Here is an 18898-nt window from a genome sequence, read left to right as displayed (position 1 = left end):
GCTGTGTCGTCTGCTATGTCAACCCACAACTTAATAGTAACCTGAAGCGTATGTAACCTGAAGCATATGTAACCCAAGGTACCACTTTACTTCATTTATTTTTGTAATGAGTGTCAAAGCAGGTTAAACAGAGCAGTAGATATCTGGACCAAAGTATACCCAGGGAGTGGGAAAACTGAGCAGGGATTTGCATCTGTATGGATGTTCCATATAGGGAAAGCCATCCCACTGCTAGCCTCTGGTCTGGCAATTCTCTGCCCTCCTGTTGTGCTAGGAAAGAAAATCACTGTTCGCATGAACATCTTATTTATTGTTCGTATGAACATCTTATTTATCATATGAATAAACACATATGAGGACAACGTTTGTAAAACCCCAAACCACCACCTTTTAAAAATACAGGGGACCTTGGAATTTCAGAAACAACACACACCAGATTGAGGTTTCTCTCTCTCTTTTTTAAAAGAATAAAACAAAACATTTTTCTTCTTCACATGTTCTTTCAGCATCAGCTTCGCAAAAAAATCCCTTTACTCTTGAAGATCTGAGAAGACTGCAGGCCGGGTGTGTGGTGAGGGGGAAGGAAAGGATGTTATCATAAAGAAGAGCTGAGTGATTCATCTCTTCTAGAGTCTGATCCTATATTCCTGATATCAATCTGCTCTACAAAGAAATGCCATTTAATGGAACAAATCACACCCTAGACCATTCGTCGAAGGACCAATGCTACAGGTGTATTTGGTCTCTGGGCAACTCCAAGACTCCAGCGGTCTCTATTTATGGGAGAGATTTCCAACAGTCTGGTTCCTATCCCTGGTAAATTCTTGACCCTATTTTGGGAATTTTTGCAGGTGCCTTTGTAAAACATTTTTAGTGTGACTTGTTAGAATTGCCATTCTTAAGGAATCCACCCCCTTTTTTGGTCTCTAGATACAGTGGTACCTCGGGTTAAGTACTTAATTCGTTCTGGAGGTCCGTTCTTAACATGAAACTGTTCTTAACCTGAAGCACCACTTTAGCCTGCTGCTGCTATGCCATCAGAGAACAATTTCTGTTCTCATCCTGAAGCAAAGTTCTTAACCCGAGGTACTATTTCTGGGTTAGCGGAGTCTGTAACCTGAAGCGTCTGTAACCTGAAGTGTCTGTAACCCGAGGTACCACTGTATCCTTCTCCCCAGGAAAGCGGGAAATGGAATATCCTCCATCATTCTGGCTTTGAAATCTAACATAGGCAGAGGGGGACTGCAAATTTCCTGCTCCCTCAGAAGGAACCTCCAGATAGCAAAAATTCTGATACCTCAACCTGGATGTATCTGAGCATATACAAAGTGCCACTTTGCCAAACGGAACCAAGCACTTTTAAGCATGTACAGCACACATTTGACCAGGAAGCTGCAGTCTTAAAATACGCAAGTGCCTATTAGAATGCACAGAGCTTCTCTTCTAAACATGAAAGGGTACATTAATTTCTTTCATGTCAATGTATCTTAGAGAAAGCAGAGAAGTGACACACATGAGCTCACGCCGTACATGCGGACAACTGGGCTTTACATTCTCCAGTTCCAGCAACTGGAGGGGAATGGGGAATGGGGGGGTGTAATGGTTGTAAGGGGTTACTTGTGCGTAAATTGCCTTCAGTTTGGTCAGTTTGTTTGCTCAACCATGTTTAGGGTTAGAGCTCGCCCTCCGTGACCTGTTAGTCACTTGCAGAATCCGTCAGTGGGCGTTTCTTGAACCTCTTCCAGCATAAAAGCTGTTTGACCCCAAGTCTCCTCCTATGTTCCCTGTGCGGAACGCGTCTGCGCAAGTGAGGGGAAGGCAGGGGCGTGCCAGCGCTCTCTCCACTAGATTCGGGTGAAGGGTCTTGGAGCCCTGTCACCAATTCCTCCATCTCCCTCTCATCTCTATTGGTGTTACGCTGAATTCCTTCCCCCCTGCTGGTCCCCTCTCCGGCATCGCCCTGGAGCCCTGCCTCCGCCTCTCGCTCTGCTCGCTCTGATGTCAGTTCCCTGACGGGGGCGGGACGGGACTCTTGATTGAGTCAGCAAAATCCTGCTGGTGAGAAAAATGTGAATCAGCTCTGGGTGTGCTACCTGCTTTCTCTGTTTCATGAGGCCACTGGGGGGTCTCAACCTCCACACCACGACCGCTCACTGTGCTCACTGTTCTCATATAAATGCCTCAAAAGGAGCGGGGAAGAGTACAATTGCACCTCGGTTATCGAACGGAATCCTTTCCAGAAGTCCGTTCAACTTCTGAAAACGTTCGAAAACCAAGGCACGGCTTCCGATTGGCTGCAGGAACTTCCTGCACTCAATTGGAAGCCGCGGAAGCCACACCAGACATTTGGCTTCCAAAAAAAAGTTCGCAAACCGGAACACTTACTTCCAGGTTTGCGGCGTTCGGGAGCCAAAACGTTCAGGTCACAAGGCGTTCAAAAACCAAGTTATGACTGTATTCCCATAGCCAAGGGGGGAGCAGGGGGGGAGCTGCCTCCCCCCCAAATCAAGTAAATCAATAAAAACACTTAACTAACTGAGATTCTGCCCCCCCGAAGCCTGCCCCCCCATAAATGCTGGCTACGCCCATGATGTTCCATAAGGCAATTAAAAGGCACTGAAGGTAAAACAAGTCACATATTCTTGGGCCTTTCACCTTTGTGTGCTCGTTTGTTTACTTATTTGTGCCACATTTCTTAGCAGTGTACAAGCGTGCGGATAAAATTAGCACAACACAGAAATACAATGTAAAAACCAACGAATAAACGTAATGAAATACAACAGAAAATATGAACCCAAAAAGCTAAAAGCAGGAAGTGCTTCACCCAGTGCTGAAAAAACCCTGTAATGTTGACAACCAGGTGTGCATCCCTTATATAGAGGGTGGGGGCCAACACAAAAAAGGATCTCTCTTTTGCAGAAGGCACAGCATACTTCTACTAGAGAGGGTACTTGGAACAAGGCCTTTCCTGAAGGCATAGGTCTTCAGGTATTTTGATGCCAAGCCATCTAAGACTTTAAAAAGATAAGCACCAGCACCTTAAACTGGGCTCAGAAGTCCATAGGCTGCCAAAACAAATCTTTCAAAACCTTGAGATTCCATCCCTATGAACAAGATAATGTTTGGAAAAATGCAGAGGCAACAAATTGTGGAAACTGTTCTTGGCTATCCACAAGACACGTACTATCCTAACCACTTACTGTATACAACTAGGAGGTGGCGGGAACTGTGTTCCTCCAGATGTTGGACTTCAACTCCCATCATTTCCAGCCCAGCCCAGCCAATGGTCAGGAATGATGGGAGCTGTAGTCCAGCAACAACCAGAGAGCCTCAGACTCCCTGTTTCTGCTGTACAAACTCCTGTTTAGCCAAACACCACCTTATAGTCTTCGCTCACCTACTGCCAAACACTTACCAATAAGCACCATTTAAATCAGCAAAACAGAAGACAAAATGACTAGAGGTTTCTTTAAAAAGAAAGAAAGCAACTCCTGCCAACTGAATCATGAAATGACAGCTCTGTAACTTCCAAAAACACAGCTCCCGCTCCCAAATTTTTACGTGAGTTGATGCAAGGTCTCCCGGTACCAACTGTTCAAGGACGTAGCCCTGATAATGCGCTGTGACCTCATTCTATTATATTAGCACACAGCTGAAACTGTACCATTAGTAACAAGATCAGCCATTTCCTTGGGAGCAATTAGCCCAGGTTCATTGTTGATTGACATGCCATCTGTGTGTGTGTGGGTTGTTTTTTTTTTCCAAACGAGGAAAAGCAACTCCATTTCGTGCCCCCCCCCTTGACGTTACTGCACTAATATGCACCCTCCTGCACTTGGTGATATTTTTAGCCATGCAGAAGTACCTCTTTTGAAATAGCTGCTGTTTCCCAGGCAGTGAGGAGAGAACCGCTTGTTCTGAGTGAAAGCATGTGGTTTGGAGACATGGCATGATGCAAGACAAGGCAACGGGACCTGTGTGCATCATCAGGAAGACCTGAAAACCAGAAAAGGGAAAATAAATAAATGTGGCGGGCAAAGCGTTTGCTTGCAGATTCAAACTTCATTAATCTGCATCACACTGATTAAGTACCCACGACTCTGGGTTCATGAGCAGGGCATCGAACAAGACAAAACTCAAGAGCTGGCTAAGGGCCAGTACAGGCATTAAATAACAACAAACCCAAGTGTGTAACTCAGTGTAATAACCAGGTATTATTATTATTATTATTATTATTATTATTATTATTATTATTATTATTACAATTTGTATTGTACATCCGTAGATCTCAGGGCGGTTCACAACATAAAATTACAATATAAAAAACACAAAAATACATAACAAAAACATGACAAACCACATTTTGAAATTTTGTACTAATTTGTCTTCTTTCTCGTTATAGTGCTTTAGACATGGTTTAGCTATGGAAATGGGTCTAAAATATTTTAAATAAATTAGATCTATATGGTGTACACTCAAGAATGAACCATAACCAATCACAGTATGATACTTAGATTTCCAAACACCTCTTTTCACATCTACATTTTACATTTTTAGGTAGAGTCCGTCGAGAAGCCCCTGAGGGCAGAACTACGAATCATTATGATTAGTGGGGGAGGCCAGAGCTCAGAATCTGAGCACATGAATTTTATGCAGAAGACTGCAGGATCAGACCTTGGTATCTCCAGATTAAAAGAATCGGGTACGGGACTTATGTTCACATGTGGTGGAGGTGTAAATATGTACATTTTTGGGGGGTAAACAGTGTTTCAGGAGATAATAGAAATCACTGGGTTAAAGCTGACCGTAAGTCCAGAGGTAGCATAATTATCAATTTATGATGGGGTGGAAGGTTCGCAGGCTATGAAGGACTTGCTCACAAATTTATTAACGGCTGCACGGATTGTGGTAGCTAGGAAGTGGAAGAGGCAAGCAGAAAATAAAGTGGAAGAATGGTATAAAGTGGTGTGGGATATAGCTATGAATGATAAATTAACATGTGCTATTAAGGTAAGACGGGGAATGTGCAGGAGAAATGATTCTGAGGAGATATGGAAGGTGTTTGTAGAATTTGTACTGTTAAAACGGAAAGGGGTCAAACCATTGCAAGAAGTGTTGAAATTTTGGGAGGTTTGGGAGGTAGTTACAATAGAATTGTCCCGGGGGTGGAGTGCACACTATTATTATTATTATTATTATTATTATTATTATTATTATTATTATTATTTTTTTTTTTTTTTCAAAATACATTAAATAAATGAATGACTGAGTCAGCTAGGAGGTGATGAGGAAAGGCTCTCTGCCAGAGACCCTGGTTATCCACTGCTAGTCTGAGTAGGCAGCTGGAAAAATGGTCTGACCCACAGCAGGTTCCTATGTTTATCTCTATTTGTGAGGGCGGGCATAGTAACAGGTGTGCTCACACAGCAGTTATTAAGGGGATCCGGTGATGATCCCTGCACACCAAACCTGTCTGGCATAAGGGGGCATAGCTGTTTTCCTGCCCATCCACAACACTGACAGGTGTGATGGAGAGCTCACCTCAAAAGGTCTGCTTATCCCTTTTTCCTGTTGCAGCATGGGAAATGACCAAGGACATAAGGCAAGGGTGCTTCCACCATTTCTTTTTCGGTGCTGATATCATCTGTGGCACCTGTTGCTACCTTCCTCCAGCCCCCACTGCCAGAGCACCTATGTCTGCAGGATGATGGGCAAGCTTTTCCCAACTTGGAGATGCAATGGGGGGGGGGGGAACGCTGCATCTGTTGATTTTTGGCTTGTAGCTCAGAAACAAAGACAAGCTTTGCCTGCCGCAAGGGCAGCTTTGTCCCTGGAGAGTTTGGTGTGCAGCCTCAAATCTTACCAGCACCTGAATGCAAATACAGTCAAACCTTGGTTCCCGAATGGCTTAGTTGATGAACAAATTGGCTCCCAAACGCCGAAAACCCGGAAGTAAGTGTTTTTGAACGTTTTTCGGAAACCGAACATCTGTTGTGGCTTCCACTTGACTCCAGGAAGCTCCTGCAGCCAACTGGAAGCCTCACCTTGGTTTTTGAACTGTTTTGGGAGTCGAACAGACTTCTGGAACGGATTAAGTTCAAGAACCAAGGTTCCACTGCATTTACACAGAGGGTGTGTGCATATACCACCGGTTTAATAATAATAATAAATTTTATATATACCCCGCCCTCCCCAGCCAAGGCTGGGCTCAGGGCGGCTAACAACCAATAATAAAAACAAGTTGAATGAATACAACTTGTTTAGGAAGCAGTGTACACACAGCATTAAATGCAACCCATATCAATACTGTTGTTTCTTATGAAATGCTGTGTTTGGCATGCTTTACCCCAAACTAACTTAAATCTGAATTGAGGGAAAGAACAGCCTAGCTGTATTTTGAGCCACTGATGCGCACACAGCCCTGGCAAAAGTGAATTCAGCGGTTTAATTACGCGCTGAGCAGAAGTATTTTCTTTTGCCTGTTCCGAATCTTCCAACATTCATCTCCATTGGATAGCCCCAGGTTCAACTGTTTTGGGGGGAAGGAAAACTTCTCTCTAGCCACCTTATTCAGCAACGTGAATAACCTTAGACACCTCTATCATGCCTGAGAATCCCAGCCTGAGATAGCAACATGAAGCAGAGATGTTGGGAAAGGATGTCCCCTGGGCTAAAAAATTTCTAGGCACCTTTTGCTCAGCACGTCAAGTTCACAAAGGCCTGTAAATAAACGTCACAAACCAAGCCAGCTTCAAAAACATTTTGAGATTTGTTCTAATGATGAACGAAACCACTTTCCTCCTTTCTTCTCTCCTCCCCGCCAGCCCTCCCTAGGGCAGAGAAGAGAAGGGGATGGTGGGGGGGGGGGACTTTGCTAACGGAAAAATACATTTTAGAGGGATCCTTGCCAGGCAACCATATGCACATCTGCTCTTAACGGGTTTCAGCTGAAACTACTGAAAATATACATGGGTCTATTTATATGGAACAGCTTGTATACATGATAAGATTACAATTTGGAGGATAACAATGGGCTTAACTATGGAAAAAGTAAGCCTTTTAAAACTCCTTTTCCACACATGCCCGTAACATTTTACCACATATGTTGTTGAGGAGGACCAAAATTTGTTGAGAATTAAGGAAATCTCTGCATTTCTAGATTAGTGGCAAACAAATTCAAGATGTTCCTTCCAGAATCTTTCTGCCAGCACTTAACTCCTTATTTACTGTAGGATTCCTAGGGAGCAACAACTTCCATTGGTCTGAGGTGACCGTGAAGGAAATGGGTCAAAACCAACCGATTTCGTATTTCAAAAATGTCTGCGCAGCCTTGTTCTACAGTCAGCATAGATCACAAGGACATTAAGCTGATACTCTTGGCTCCATAGAGGTGGGGGAACTTTTACAGCATGAGGGCCATGTTCCCTTCTGATTAGCCTTCCAAGGGCCATGTGGCAGTGGTGGGCGGGGCCAATGGCAAAAGTGAGCATAGCAATGCATGCAAATTTTATCTTTGTTCAGCAGGCTCGTTTCCACATACCCCTCCCTATCCTCCATTTGACAAGCAAGAGTTCAGGGGCACGTTCCAGTCAGGCAAAAACTCTTGGGGTACAAAGGAGGGTCAGTTTCAGAGGTCTGGAAGGCCACATTCAGTTTCTGGCCACAGCAGTACCTATTTACCTACTTCCACTGGCGTGCTTTCGAACTGCTAGGTTGGCAGGAGCTGGGACAGAGCAACAGGAGCTCACTCGGTTTCAGGGATTCAATCGGCAAGCCCAAGAGGCTCAGTGGTTTAGACCACAGCGTCTGTCCACACAGTTACTCAAGAACAACAGTGGCATACTGGAGACTCTTCACATACCCTCCAACATTTCTCTGATGAAAATAGGCATGTCCTATTCCATTATCAACAATTATCCATAATTATTATTTAAACCCCACCCATCTAACTGCATTGCCCCAGCCAACATATATAAAAGCATAATAAAACACTGAACATTAAAAACAAAAACATCCCTATACACGGCTGCCTTCAGATGTCTTCTAAAAGTTGTATACTTTATTATGTCCTTGGCTCAGGGCTCACATAACACCATACCCTCCAACATTTCTCTGGTGAAAATAGGAACGTCCTAAGGAAAAGCGGGACATTGTGGGATCAAATCAGAAACCGGGACGGCTTCTGCAAATCCAGGACTGTCCCTGGAAAATATGAGGACACTTAGAGGGTCCGCGGGTGGAAATCCAGATGGTGACTTGCTATGTATCATGATAGCCACTACATGAAGCAATTGCCGTGTGTGTGTGTATATGTATTATGTGGGGAAATTGTTGCTTGCTACAGCCATGTGGTATTCAGAAATCTGGAATACACACAGTGACTATAGAGGTTGCCAAGGCACTGGCATTTTGGTCAACGAACAGGATTGCACCTACAGATTTGGGGACAGGATGTTAACAAAATCAGGACGGCCTCATTTAACAATAAGGACTGACACCTACATTAAGAGGTTCATTTACTTGTCGTATGTACCAGTTATAAATCTCTAAGTGGCTTACAAGTAGAAATTAAAACCATACAATGCACATGTAATAAAACATAAACTCGAAATCTAATACGGAATCAAACCAGAGCGAATCCGCCAACAGAGAATGACATCAGAATAAACGATCACTAAGAGGAGGACTAAAACAGTATTTTAATATTTTTTTGGAAGCCGCCCAGAGTGGCTAGGGAAGCCCAGCCAGATGAGCAGGGTATAAATAATAATAATAATAATAATAATAATAATAATAATAATAATAATAATTTTATTTTATTATTATAAAAGACTGAAAACCTCAGCAAAAGAACTCACTCCCTGCAGATGTTTGCCACATTTCTTTAATTCTTTATTACATTTAAATCTCATCTTTCCTCCAAGGAGTTCCAGGTGACGTACAAGGTTCTCCCCTCCCCATTTTACCTCACAACTCCCAAGTGAGGTTGAGAGCAAGTCACCCAAGCGAGGAATTTAACCTGGGTCTCTTCAGCCGCAGTCCAATTCTACAACTACAATGCACGACCTATTTATCTCAGGTGTACCATGCTTCACAATATTTATCCCACAGCACTTCACCATGTAATTTGAAACAAAATGGTAATAAAATGTACAATTTGCTAATTAAAGGTATTAAGACAAACCATATAATTTGCACAGCTCCCAAATTAAAATAGCAGCAAAATCCAGCAAGGCAGCAACTTCAGTTACAGTGTTTGGAACTATGTATGTCTCAAATCTTCCATTCTTGGGCAAGGTGATTGAGAGAGTGGTTGCTGAACAACTCCAGGCACGCCTGGAAGAAGCGGACCATTTGGATCCCTTCCAGTCGGGATTCAGGCGGGCTAGGGACAAAGGTGAGAGCTGTTTCCTAGTTCTGCTGGATCTCTCAGCGGCGTTTGATATCATCGACCATAACATCCTTCTAGACCGTCTTGAGGGGCTGGGAGTTGGGGGCACTGTCATACAGTGGTTCCGCGCCTTCCTCCTGGGCCGTGTTCAGAAAGTGGTGGTGGGGGATGAGTGTTCAGACCCCTGGGCTCTCACTTGTGGGGTGCCTCAGGGTTCTGTCCTCTCCCCCATGCTTTTCAACATTTACATGCAGCCACTGGGAGAGATCATCAGGAGGTTTGGGCTGGGTGTTCATCAGTATGCGGATGATACCCAGCTCTACCTCTCTTTCAAATCAGAACCAGTGAAGGCAGTGAAGGTCCTGTGTGAGTGTCTGGAGGCAGTTGGAGGATGGATGGCGGCTAACAGATTGAGGTTGAATCCTGACAAGACAGAAGTATTGTTTTGGGGGGACAGGAGGCGGGCAGGTGTGGAGGATTCCCTGGTTCTGAATGGGGTAACTGTGCCCCTGAAGGACCAGGTGCGCAGCCTGGGAGTCATTTTGGACTCACAGCTGTCCATGGAGGCACAGGTCAAATCTGTATCCAGGGCAACTGTTTACCAGCTTCATCTGGTACGTAGGCTGAGACCCTATCTGCCTGCAGACTGTCTCGCCAGAGTGGTGCATGCTCTGGTTATCTCCCGCTTGGACTACTGCAATGCACTCTACGTGGGGCTACCTTTGAAGGTGACCCGGAAACTACAACTAATCCAGAATGCGGCAGCTAGACTGGTGACTGGGAGCGGCCACCGAGACCATATAACACCGGTCTTGAAAGACCTACATTGGCTCCCAGTACGTTTCCGAGCACAATTCAAAGTGTTGGTGCTGACCTTCAAAGCCCTAAACGGCCTCGGTCCAGTATATCTGAAGGAGCGTCTCCTCCCCCATCATTCTGCCCGGACACTGAGGTCCAGCGCCGAGGGCCTTCTGGCGGTTCCCTGACTGCGAGAGGCCAAGTTACAGGGAACCAGGCAGAGGGCCTTCTCGGTAGTGGCACCTTCCCTGTGGAACGCCCTCCCATCAGATGTCAAAGCGATAAACAAATACCTGACATTCAGAAGACATCTGAAGGCAGCCCTGTTCAGGGAAGTTTTTAATATGTGACATTTTAGTGTATTTTTCATCTTTGTTGGAAGCCGCCCAGGGTGGCTGGGGAAACCCAGCCAGATGGGTGGGGTACAAATAATAAATTATTATTATTATTATTATAGTATGTAACAAGCTATTTGAAAGTGCAAACTATTAAAATGCCTGAAAGTATATAAAAAAGTCTTAACCTGAAGCCTGAAGGATAATGCCATGAGCACCAGGTGAGTCTCCCTTAGATCTCTCCTTTAGCCTCACTTGCATGATATCTGATGGTTCTCTTTTACCAATTTGGTAAGGCACAGAAGTTTTGCATCCAAAAGGCTGCCTGAATAATGTGACTACATTGGTGCCTCGCAAGACGAACGCCTCGCAAGACGAAAAACCCGCTAGACGAAAGGGTTTTCCGTTTTGGAGGTGCTTCGCAAGACGAATTTCCCTATGGGCTTGCTTCGCAAGACGAAAATGTCTTGCGAGTTTTTCCGACTTTCCCCCCCTTTCTCTAAGCCGCTAAGCCGCTTATCCGCTTATCCGCTTATCCGCTTATAAGCCACTAAACGCCGCTAAACCGCTAATAGCGCTAAGCCGTCAATGGGCTTGCTTCGCAAGACGAAAAAACCGCTAGATGAAGAGACTCGCGGAACAGATTCTTTTCGTCTTGCGAGGCACCACTGTATCATTCATTCCCCAACACCTGTACTTCCTAATAAAATAAAACTTTATTTTGACATTTTGTACATATTGGGTTGTATCCAAAGGAGAGCTAAGTGACTTGTTCCATTAGTGCAAGGATTTCTGCTTGTGCAACAAAACTCTTTCTCCCCTCTCCTCCCCAATCTGCTCTAAAGGTTCCCCGAACACTCTGGAGCAGATCTGAGGAGGGTGCAGGTTGTGGGTGGGTAGGAGGAGAGGAAGAAACAGATCTATTGCACAAGTGGAACTCCTTGTGCTGCTGCAACACATTGAGGCAATGGGAATTAACCCGCTAAGAATCCTTGCACCTATCATGTAAAGAACGCCAGTATTACTATCCCATTTTTTCAGACGACAAGAGGCTATGGCAGAGCCACATGTTGCTTCCGGGTGAGCTGTTTACTGAGCATTCCTTCTGATTTGTTTGCAAAAGGGGTTATATGGCATTGCATCGAGGAAATGTTACCCCAGAGCTTCCAGTGCGCTTTCCCATCACTTTCCTTATCTGAAAACATTCTGTTTGTGTGGGGCAGAAGCAGGTTTGTTGCATTGGAATGCCAAGTCCACTTTAATTGGGCAACCTCAATTTGCTGGTACCCCTCAGGCAGCAAAATGTCTTGGACCAACCCTCAGCACTACGGATTAAACAGAAAGTTACTCAGATCTGTTCAGAAAGTGGCAAGGTTAGGATAACTTTAACAAAGAATGCTTTGCACTCTCCCGCAATTATAAGACCCGGGGTTCTTTCGGAAATGCCAAGACGGCTACAGAGCTGCTATGCTCTCATGTTTTCCTTTGATAGTCCTCTCTGAAACTGTGGGTTAATATCATGTCCTCTGTTCTTACACAAAACTTGGCACGGCAGAATTCAAATGCGCCACATGAAGTGGAGGTATTAAAATTGTGCTATCAGAGACAATAAAGTGAAATTGCCATCCAACAAATGCTTTAAGGAGGTCTGACATAACCAGAGCAGATTTTTCATTTCCCACTACACCCTGCTGCGGATCTTCACCTGTCTTATTAAATCATAAAGTCCCTTTTTAATAAGTGACCCAGTGGAAAACAATAGTGAATGACAAGTTTCATTAGATTTGGATTTTTTCCCCCTCCAGATGCAAGCGGAGGGTAGAAAGTGCACATTATTTGTTTTCTTTTCAGCGCTATTTGTGTGTGTGTGTGTTTTCCCCCCCTCACCCTGCAAATTTGGTTACATTGGTTTTTAAAGGAAAAACAGAAATTGGTTTTATGTTAAGTCCCAACCACATGTAATTATAGAAGTAATAGCTCTGCATAGCTGGAGACAAGACAAAAGGCTTTGCTTATTTTTCAGAGAGTTGAAGGCAAGTTTAGAGAGGGATCGCTGTCCTTGATGTGAACACCAATTCCACGTTTACCTCTGATAAAGAGGCGCTGCAGGTTTTTCTGCGGTTTCAAAATCCTGCCAAACCTACTTTATCAGAGTTGCCAGTGGGACACACACACAAAAAAAGGTGGTTCTATTGCAGGAACGGAAGCTTCTCTCAAACTACTTTAACTTTCTCCAATGCTATCCATCCAGCAATTGTCCTAATGTCTTTGCAGAGAACGCTTTCAAGAAACGGGTGCTGCGATGGGTGAATGGGGAGAAAGGGGGGAGGAATGATTAAAAAGCTGTTATAATAAGGAAAGACTGGGGAAAGTAGGTCAAAAAGTACTGATAGCATTTTTATTGTCTCTCAAGGCACTAAGTAAGTGCGTGCCCGTGGGAACGGTGCCCTCGGAACTGGCGAACTGTAGCTTGCCAGATTTCTACCGCCTGTTCGGCAGACGCTGTCCTTCCGGTGGCAGAGTTATTAGTGCTGAAAGGAAGCAGTAGTGGGGTCATCTCGCCCATCTCGTTGCATCACGGCATGATTTATTTCATTATCCTTAAGCCATCCCTGATAGATGGTGCATGTCAAGTTGAGATGGTGATGTCACAACCTCCTCATGTTTCCTGTTCCGTTTCGCTAACCATTCTAATAACTACAGTGGTCTCTCTCTCTCTCTCTCCCCCGCTACACGGCAGCGTCAGCTGTTGCTGCTTGCCGCATTCATTGTTGAGCTTGGTGCTGCCTTTGTGAGCAAATAACTGCTTTTATTAGAAGCCACCCATACTTTATTTGTGGAGGAGATCTCAATCTTTTTGTCTAGACTTAATGGGTGACTTAACTGGAGCTCTGCCATAGATTTCAGCGGAGGGAGACTTCCCCCTGTTTTGACGGCACAGACGGTGAATAAAGGATCCACCGACTGGCAACTGGAGTCTCTGGGTGAGGACCTCCAGGCCATTGTTTATAGACCCAGGCAGGATAAAAAGGAAATGGGCCAGATCCTGTACCAATCCCCCAGTCCAATTAGATTGAATTGATGTGATTTCTTACAGCAACCTTCCTCAACTAGGTGCCCTCCAAATGTTTTGGCCTACGTCTCTCATAAACCCCGACTGTTGGTGATGCTGGTTGGGGCTGATGGGTCCAACATCATTTGGAGAGCACTAGGTTGGGGGAGGTTCTGTTTCCCTCCCACAGTGTGAGTTAGTTTTTGTAAAAGCAGCAACAACCTGACCTGATGTCACAAAACAGCTAGCTCAAAGGGATGCCCTTGCAAGACATGGGCTGCTTTTTACATCAGCATAGAGTCGGTAGAGGGACACGGGTGGCGCTGTGGGTTAAACCACAGGGCCTAGGGCTTGCTGATCAGAACGTTGGCAGTTCGAATCCCCATGATGGGGTGAGCTCCCATTGCTCGGTCCCAGCTCCTGCCAACCTAGCAGTTGGAAAGAACATCAAAGTGCAAGTAGATAAATAGGTACCGCTCCGGCGGGAAGGTAAACGGCGTTTCCGTGCGCTGCTCTGGTTCGCCAGAAGCGGCTTAGTCATGCTGGCCACATGACCCGGAAGCTGTACGCCGGCTCCCTCGGCCAATAAAGCGAGATGAGCGCCGCAAGCCCAGAGTCGGCCACGACTAGACCTAATGGTCAGGGGTCCCTTTACCCTTTACCTTAGAGTCAGTATAGGACAAGGATCTAGAGATTACACCAAGGATGGCCAAATTCTGTGCCTGCCATAAAACTTAGGGAACAAGCTGTACTACCAAAATGATTAAGGTTCTAAATGACAATTTTAGGTTATATTTTAGTGATCAAGATTTAATATATTTTTTAAACTGCCGCTATATCTGAATTGTCCCTGTTATACCCAATTGCAATTCCATGTATTCCTGTTGTGTTTTATGATTTTCCTGATATTGTAAGTGACCCTTCAACGGTATCAAACATTAAAATATCTGAACTGGTAAGGAAGAATCTGTAATGCATGCTTTAGTTGAGATTCCTGCACTGCATGGGGTAGGACTTGATGACCCTTGGGGTGCTTTCCAATTCTACAATTCTAACACACACACACATTTCAAGCATCACCCTCCTCCTTCTCATGGTGATCAATTACAATTATTTCCCTCTTCAATACAAAATGAAGGAGGATATGACTTTCCTCCTTGGAGACTGACAGCATCTCCCTGGAGATTTCTGTGGGCTAGACCAAACAGAGCAGGGAGCTGTAATTTGGCCCCAGGCCAGAAGTCCGTACAACACCCCCAATTTTATTTCATAATGGTTCAGACAAGAAAACATAGGAAACCTTATACTAAGGTTCTGTCTTATACAGGGTTCTGTCTTGGGCCCCGTCTTATTCAACATCTTTATCAACGACTTGGATGATGGACTCAAGGGCATCCTGATCAAATTTGCAGATGACACCAAACTGGGAGGGGTGGCTAACACCCCAGAGGACAGGATCACATTTCAAAACGACCTTGACAGATTAGAGAACTGGGCCAAAACAAACAAGATGAATTTTAACAGGGAGAAATGTAAAGTATTGCACTTGGGCAAAAAAAAATGAGAGGCACAAATACAAGATGGGTAACAGCTGGCTTGAGAGCAGTACATGTGAAAAGGATCTAGGAGTCTTGGTTGACCACAAACTTGACATGAGCCAACAGTGTGATGCGGCAGCTAAAAAAGCCAATGCAATTCTGGGCTGCATCAATAGGAGTATTGCATCTAGATCAAGGGAAGTAATAGTGCCACTGTATTCTGCTCTGGTCAGACCTCACCTGGAGTACTGTGTCCAGTTCTGGGCACCACAGTTCAAGAAGGACACTGACAAACTGGAACGTGTCCAGAGGAGGGCAACCAAAATGGTCAAAGGCCTGGAAACGATGCCTTATGAAGAACGGCTAAGGGAGCTGGGCATGTTTAGCCTGGAGAAGAGGAGGTTAAGGGGTGATATGATAGCCATGTTCAAATATATAAAAGGATGTCACATAGAGGAGGGAGAAAGGTTGTTTTCTGCTGCTCCAGAGAAGCGGACACGGAGCAATGGTTCCAAACTACAAGAAAAAAGATTCCACCTAAACATTAGGAAGAACTTCCTGACAGTAAGAGCTGTTCGACAGTGGAATTTGCTGCGAAGGAGTGTGGTGGAGTCTCCTTCTTTGGAGGTCTTTAAGCAGAGGCTTGACAACCATATGTCAGGAGTGCTCTGATGGTGTTTCCTGCTTGGCAGGGGGTTGGACTCGATGGCCCTTGTGGTCTCTTCCAACTCTATGATTCTATGATTCTATGATAAGTCAGCCCACTGGTCCATCAAGCTCAGTACTGTCCATGGAGAGGCCATGGACCTTCTGCATTGCAAAACAGATGTTCTACTACCGAGCTATGACTGGAAGGCCTGGCAACCCCAACCAATGCATGTTTGCTTGCAACTAAGTCCCCAATGCCTCTTTCTTCCTCTAAGGGTTCATATTGGGAACACAGCCTAAGTCTTTTGGGTTGTAGGTAGCCATTGGTTCCTTGAGCTTTCCATCTACCTGATCAGATTTTAAGGGACGGCCGGGCCAGGGGTGGGGAGAGACAGGGAGAGAAATAGGATTCACACAATCTCTTCCTTCGCAATTTACTGCCTCGACTCTGACATTTACAGCATTATTGCCTTCGGTTTACAAGTTGAATATTTACACAAATGGATTTAGGTCAAGACGAAGGGCAGGCTTTAAATGTCCCGTGACCGTTTGCATTCTGAGCACGTTCCCCGCCGTGGCAGATCTCCCGATTAACCCCCCAAATGCCAGCATCTGACATATCGCTGGAGGCATAATTACGCAGGGCCCTAATCCATAATGCTGCTCCTTGCATATATACCATTGCGTGCCGTCAGTCTCCCACAGAGTTAACAAGGAAAGGGCCTAACCATAGCCATGGGAGGATATATATATTTAACATACAATAAGCAAAGCAAGCAAAATTAAAGAGAGGTAATTATATGGAGCAAACGGCCTTCCTTCTCAAAGGATAGCAGGATGTGCATAAATCCGAACCCTACAAGCCGCGTTTTGAAACATTCGTGTGGCTAAGAATAGGGTGGCCACTTTCTTTTTTCTTTTTTTGAAATAATTTTTATTAGTTTACAACAAAAACAAAAACACATACTAATTTCACATCCAATTTTTCACAAATTATTTCTTTTCTGGGCTTCCTTCAGCTTTTCCGTAAATCATCCATAGTCATTATTTAAGTTACGCATTCCTTAGGTTTGTATTGTCATTATTTATACCTTTCTTTTTCTATTCCCTTTAAACAATACTTCTCAATTTTCACAGTGCTTCTTTAAATCCCTCTAGCGTTATCTGTCCCTCACTTATACTTTCCAGATATTCCACAAATTTCCCCCAGTCCTCGATGAACTTTTGGTCTCTTAAATATCTAATCTTCCCAGTCAATTTATCCAACTCCGCATAGTCTAACAGCTTCATTCTCCATTCTTCTACCGTCGGTATTTTCTGTAGTTTCCATTTCTGGGCCAGTAACACTCTTGCAGCTGTCACTGCATATTGGAAAAATTTACAATGCTTTCTCTTTATCTCATTTCCTAATATTCCTAACAGAAAGGGTGGCCACTTTCTTCTCTGCTCCTGCACCTTTAACAGCTGCCTGGGACTTCAGCTGAAGTTATTCCTGGCATGGGGGAAAGAAAGCTTCACCTGTCTCTACATAACAGGCAGCTGCTGAAGACACAGGAGCGAGGCGATGAAAAATATATAGCGGCATTAGCTCAGTTGGTAGAGCATGAAACTCTTAATCTCAAGTTTGTGGGTTTGAGCCCCACGTTGGGTGAATGACGGCTGTATTGCAGAGGGTTGGACTAGATGATCCTTGTGGTCCCTTCCAACATGGCAACTCTATGGCTCTATGGTTAGCCACGTGCCCCTCCATTCCCCACACAGCCTCTACCACTTGTCCTTATTTCAAAAGTCAGTCCACAGTCACTTGTAAGATGGATCAGATCAAAGACCCAAATAAATCCAGCTTTCTGCTGTCAGCATTCATCTAGATGACAATGGGAAGCAAGACATGGGAACAATAACACCATTGTGTTATTAAGAGCGGTAGTCTCCTAATCTGGGGAACCGGGTTCGCGTCTCCGCTCCTCCACATGCAGCTGCTGGGTGACCTTGGGCCAGTCACACTTCTCTGAAGTCTCTCAGCCCCACTCACCTCACAGAGTGTTTGTTGTGGGGGAGGAAGAGAAAGGAGAATGTGAGCCACTTTGAGACTCCTTAAAGGGAGTGAAAGGCAGGATATCAAATCCAAACTCTTCTTCTTCTTGTTGTGCATCCAGCATATTGCCTCTGATCCTGCACGAAGGACATCATAATTAGCAACCTAGCCATTGGTAGCCTCAATACTCTATGAATTTGTACGATTTCCTTTTGCAGCCATTCAAGATGATGTACATCTTGTAGCCTCTGTGAAGAAGCACTTCTTTTTATCCGTACTGAATCCCCAACTCTTCAGCTTCATTAAATGGCTCCAGGTTCTAATAGCATTCTTTTCTTTTATTTCTGTCAAATATATAGAATCATAGAATTGTAGAGTTGGAAGGGACCTCAAAATTCATCCAGTCCACCCCCCCCCCCTGCAATGCAGGAATCTTTTGCCCAACGCGGAGCCCGGACCAACGACCATGAGATTAAGATTATTATCATTATTGTTATTATTTTTTAAATTTGTAAACCACCCTTCATCCGAAGATTTCAGGGCGTTTCACAACATAAAACAACAAAGTGAAAACACAAAATACATAATAAAATAAAAACAGGCAAACAAACCCAAAAATCTCCCCCCTTCCACAGACATATTTTTTAAAAAAACATAGAATGTTAATCAGCCGAATTTCTGGTTGAAGAAAAACATTTTTGACTGGTGCCTAAAGATATGTAATGAAGGTGCCAGGTGAGCCTCCTTGGGGAGAGCATTCCACAAAGGAGTCACCACAGAAAAGGCCCATTCTCATGTTACCACCCTCCGAACCTCTCGCTGGGGGGAGGCACACGAAGAAGAGCCTCTGATTATGATTGCCGGGTCGAAGTAGGTTCATAGGGAGAGAGGTGGCCCTTGAGGTATTGCATTTGATAGGTCAAAACCATCACTTTGAATTGGGCCCAGAAACTAATCAGCAGCCAATGCAGTCGGGCCAGGATGGGCGTAATGTACTCGAACCATCTTGTACCGGTGAGCGACCTGGCTGCCGAATTCTGCACTGGCTGAAGTTGCCAAACCATCTTCAAAGGCAGCCCCACGTATAACGTGTTGCAGTAA

At 44.6% G+C, this 18898-nt stretch overlaps 1 long non-coding RNA gene across 8 annotated transcripts in view; it reads right to left on the bottom strand.

The window, feature by feature from the left end:
- Positions 1-18898, bottom strand: part of LOC309338052 — a 286413-nt gene that overhangs the window by 94307 nt on the left and 173208 nt on the right. For all 8 annotated transcript variants that reach the window (XR_014154631.1, XR_014154632.1, XR_014154633.1 and 5 more), the window contains one exon: positions 3866-3996. This is a non-coding gene — a long non-coding RNA (uncharacterized lncRNA). The remainder of the gene's footprint in view (positions 1-3865; positions 3997-18898) is intronic.

The sequence above is a fragment of the Podarcis erhardii genome (assembly GCF_964252035.2).
Source record: "Podarcis erhardii genome assembly, chromosome: 3".
Classification (NCBI taxonomy): Eukaryota; Metazoa; Chordata; class Lepidosauria; order Squamata; family Lacertidae; genus Podarcis; species Podarcis erhardii.
This window is presented reverse-complemented; position numbering and strand designations above follow the sequence as displayed.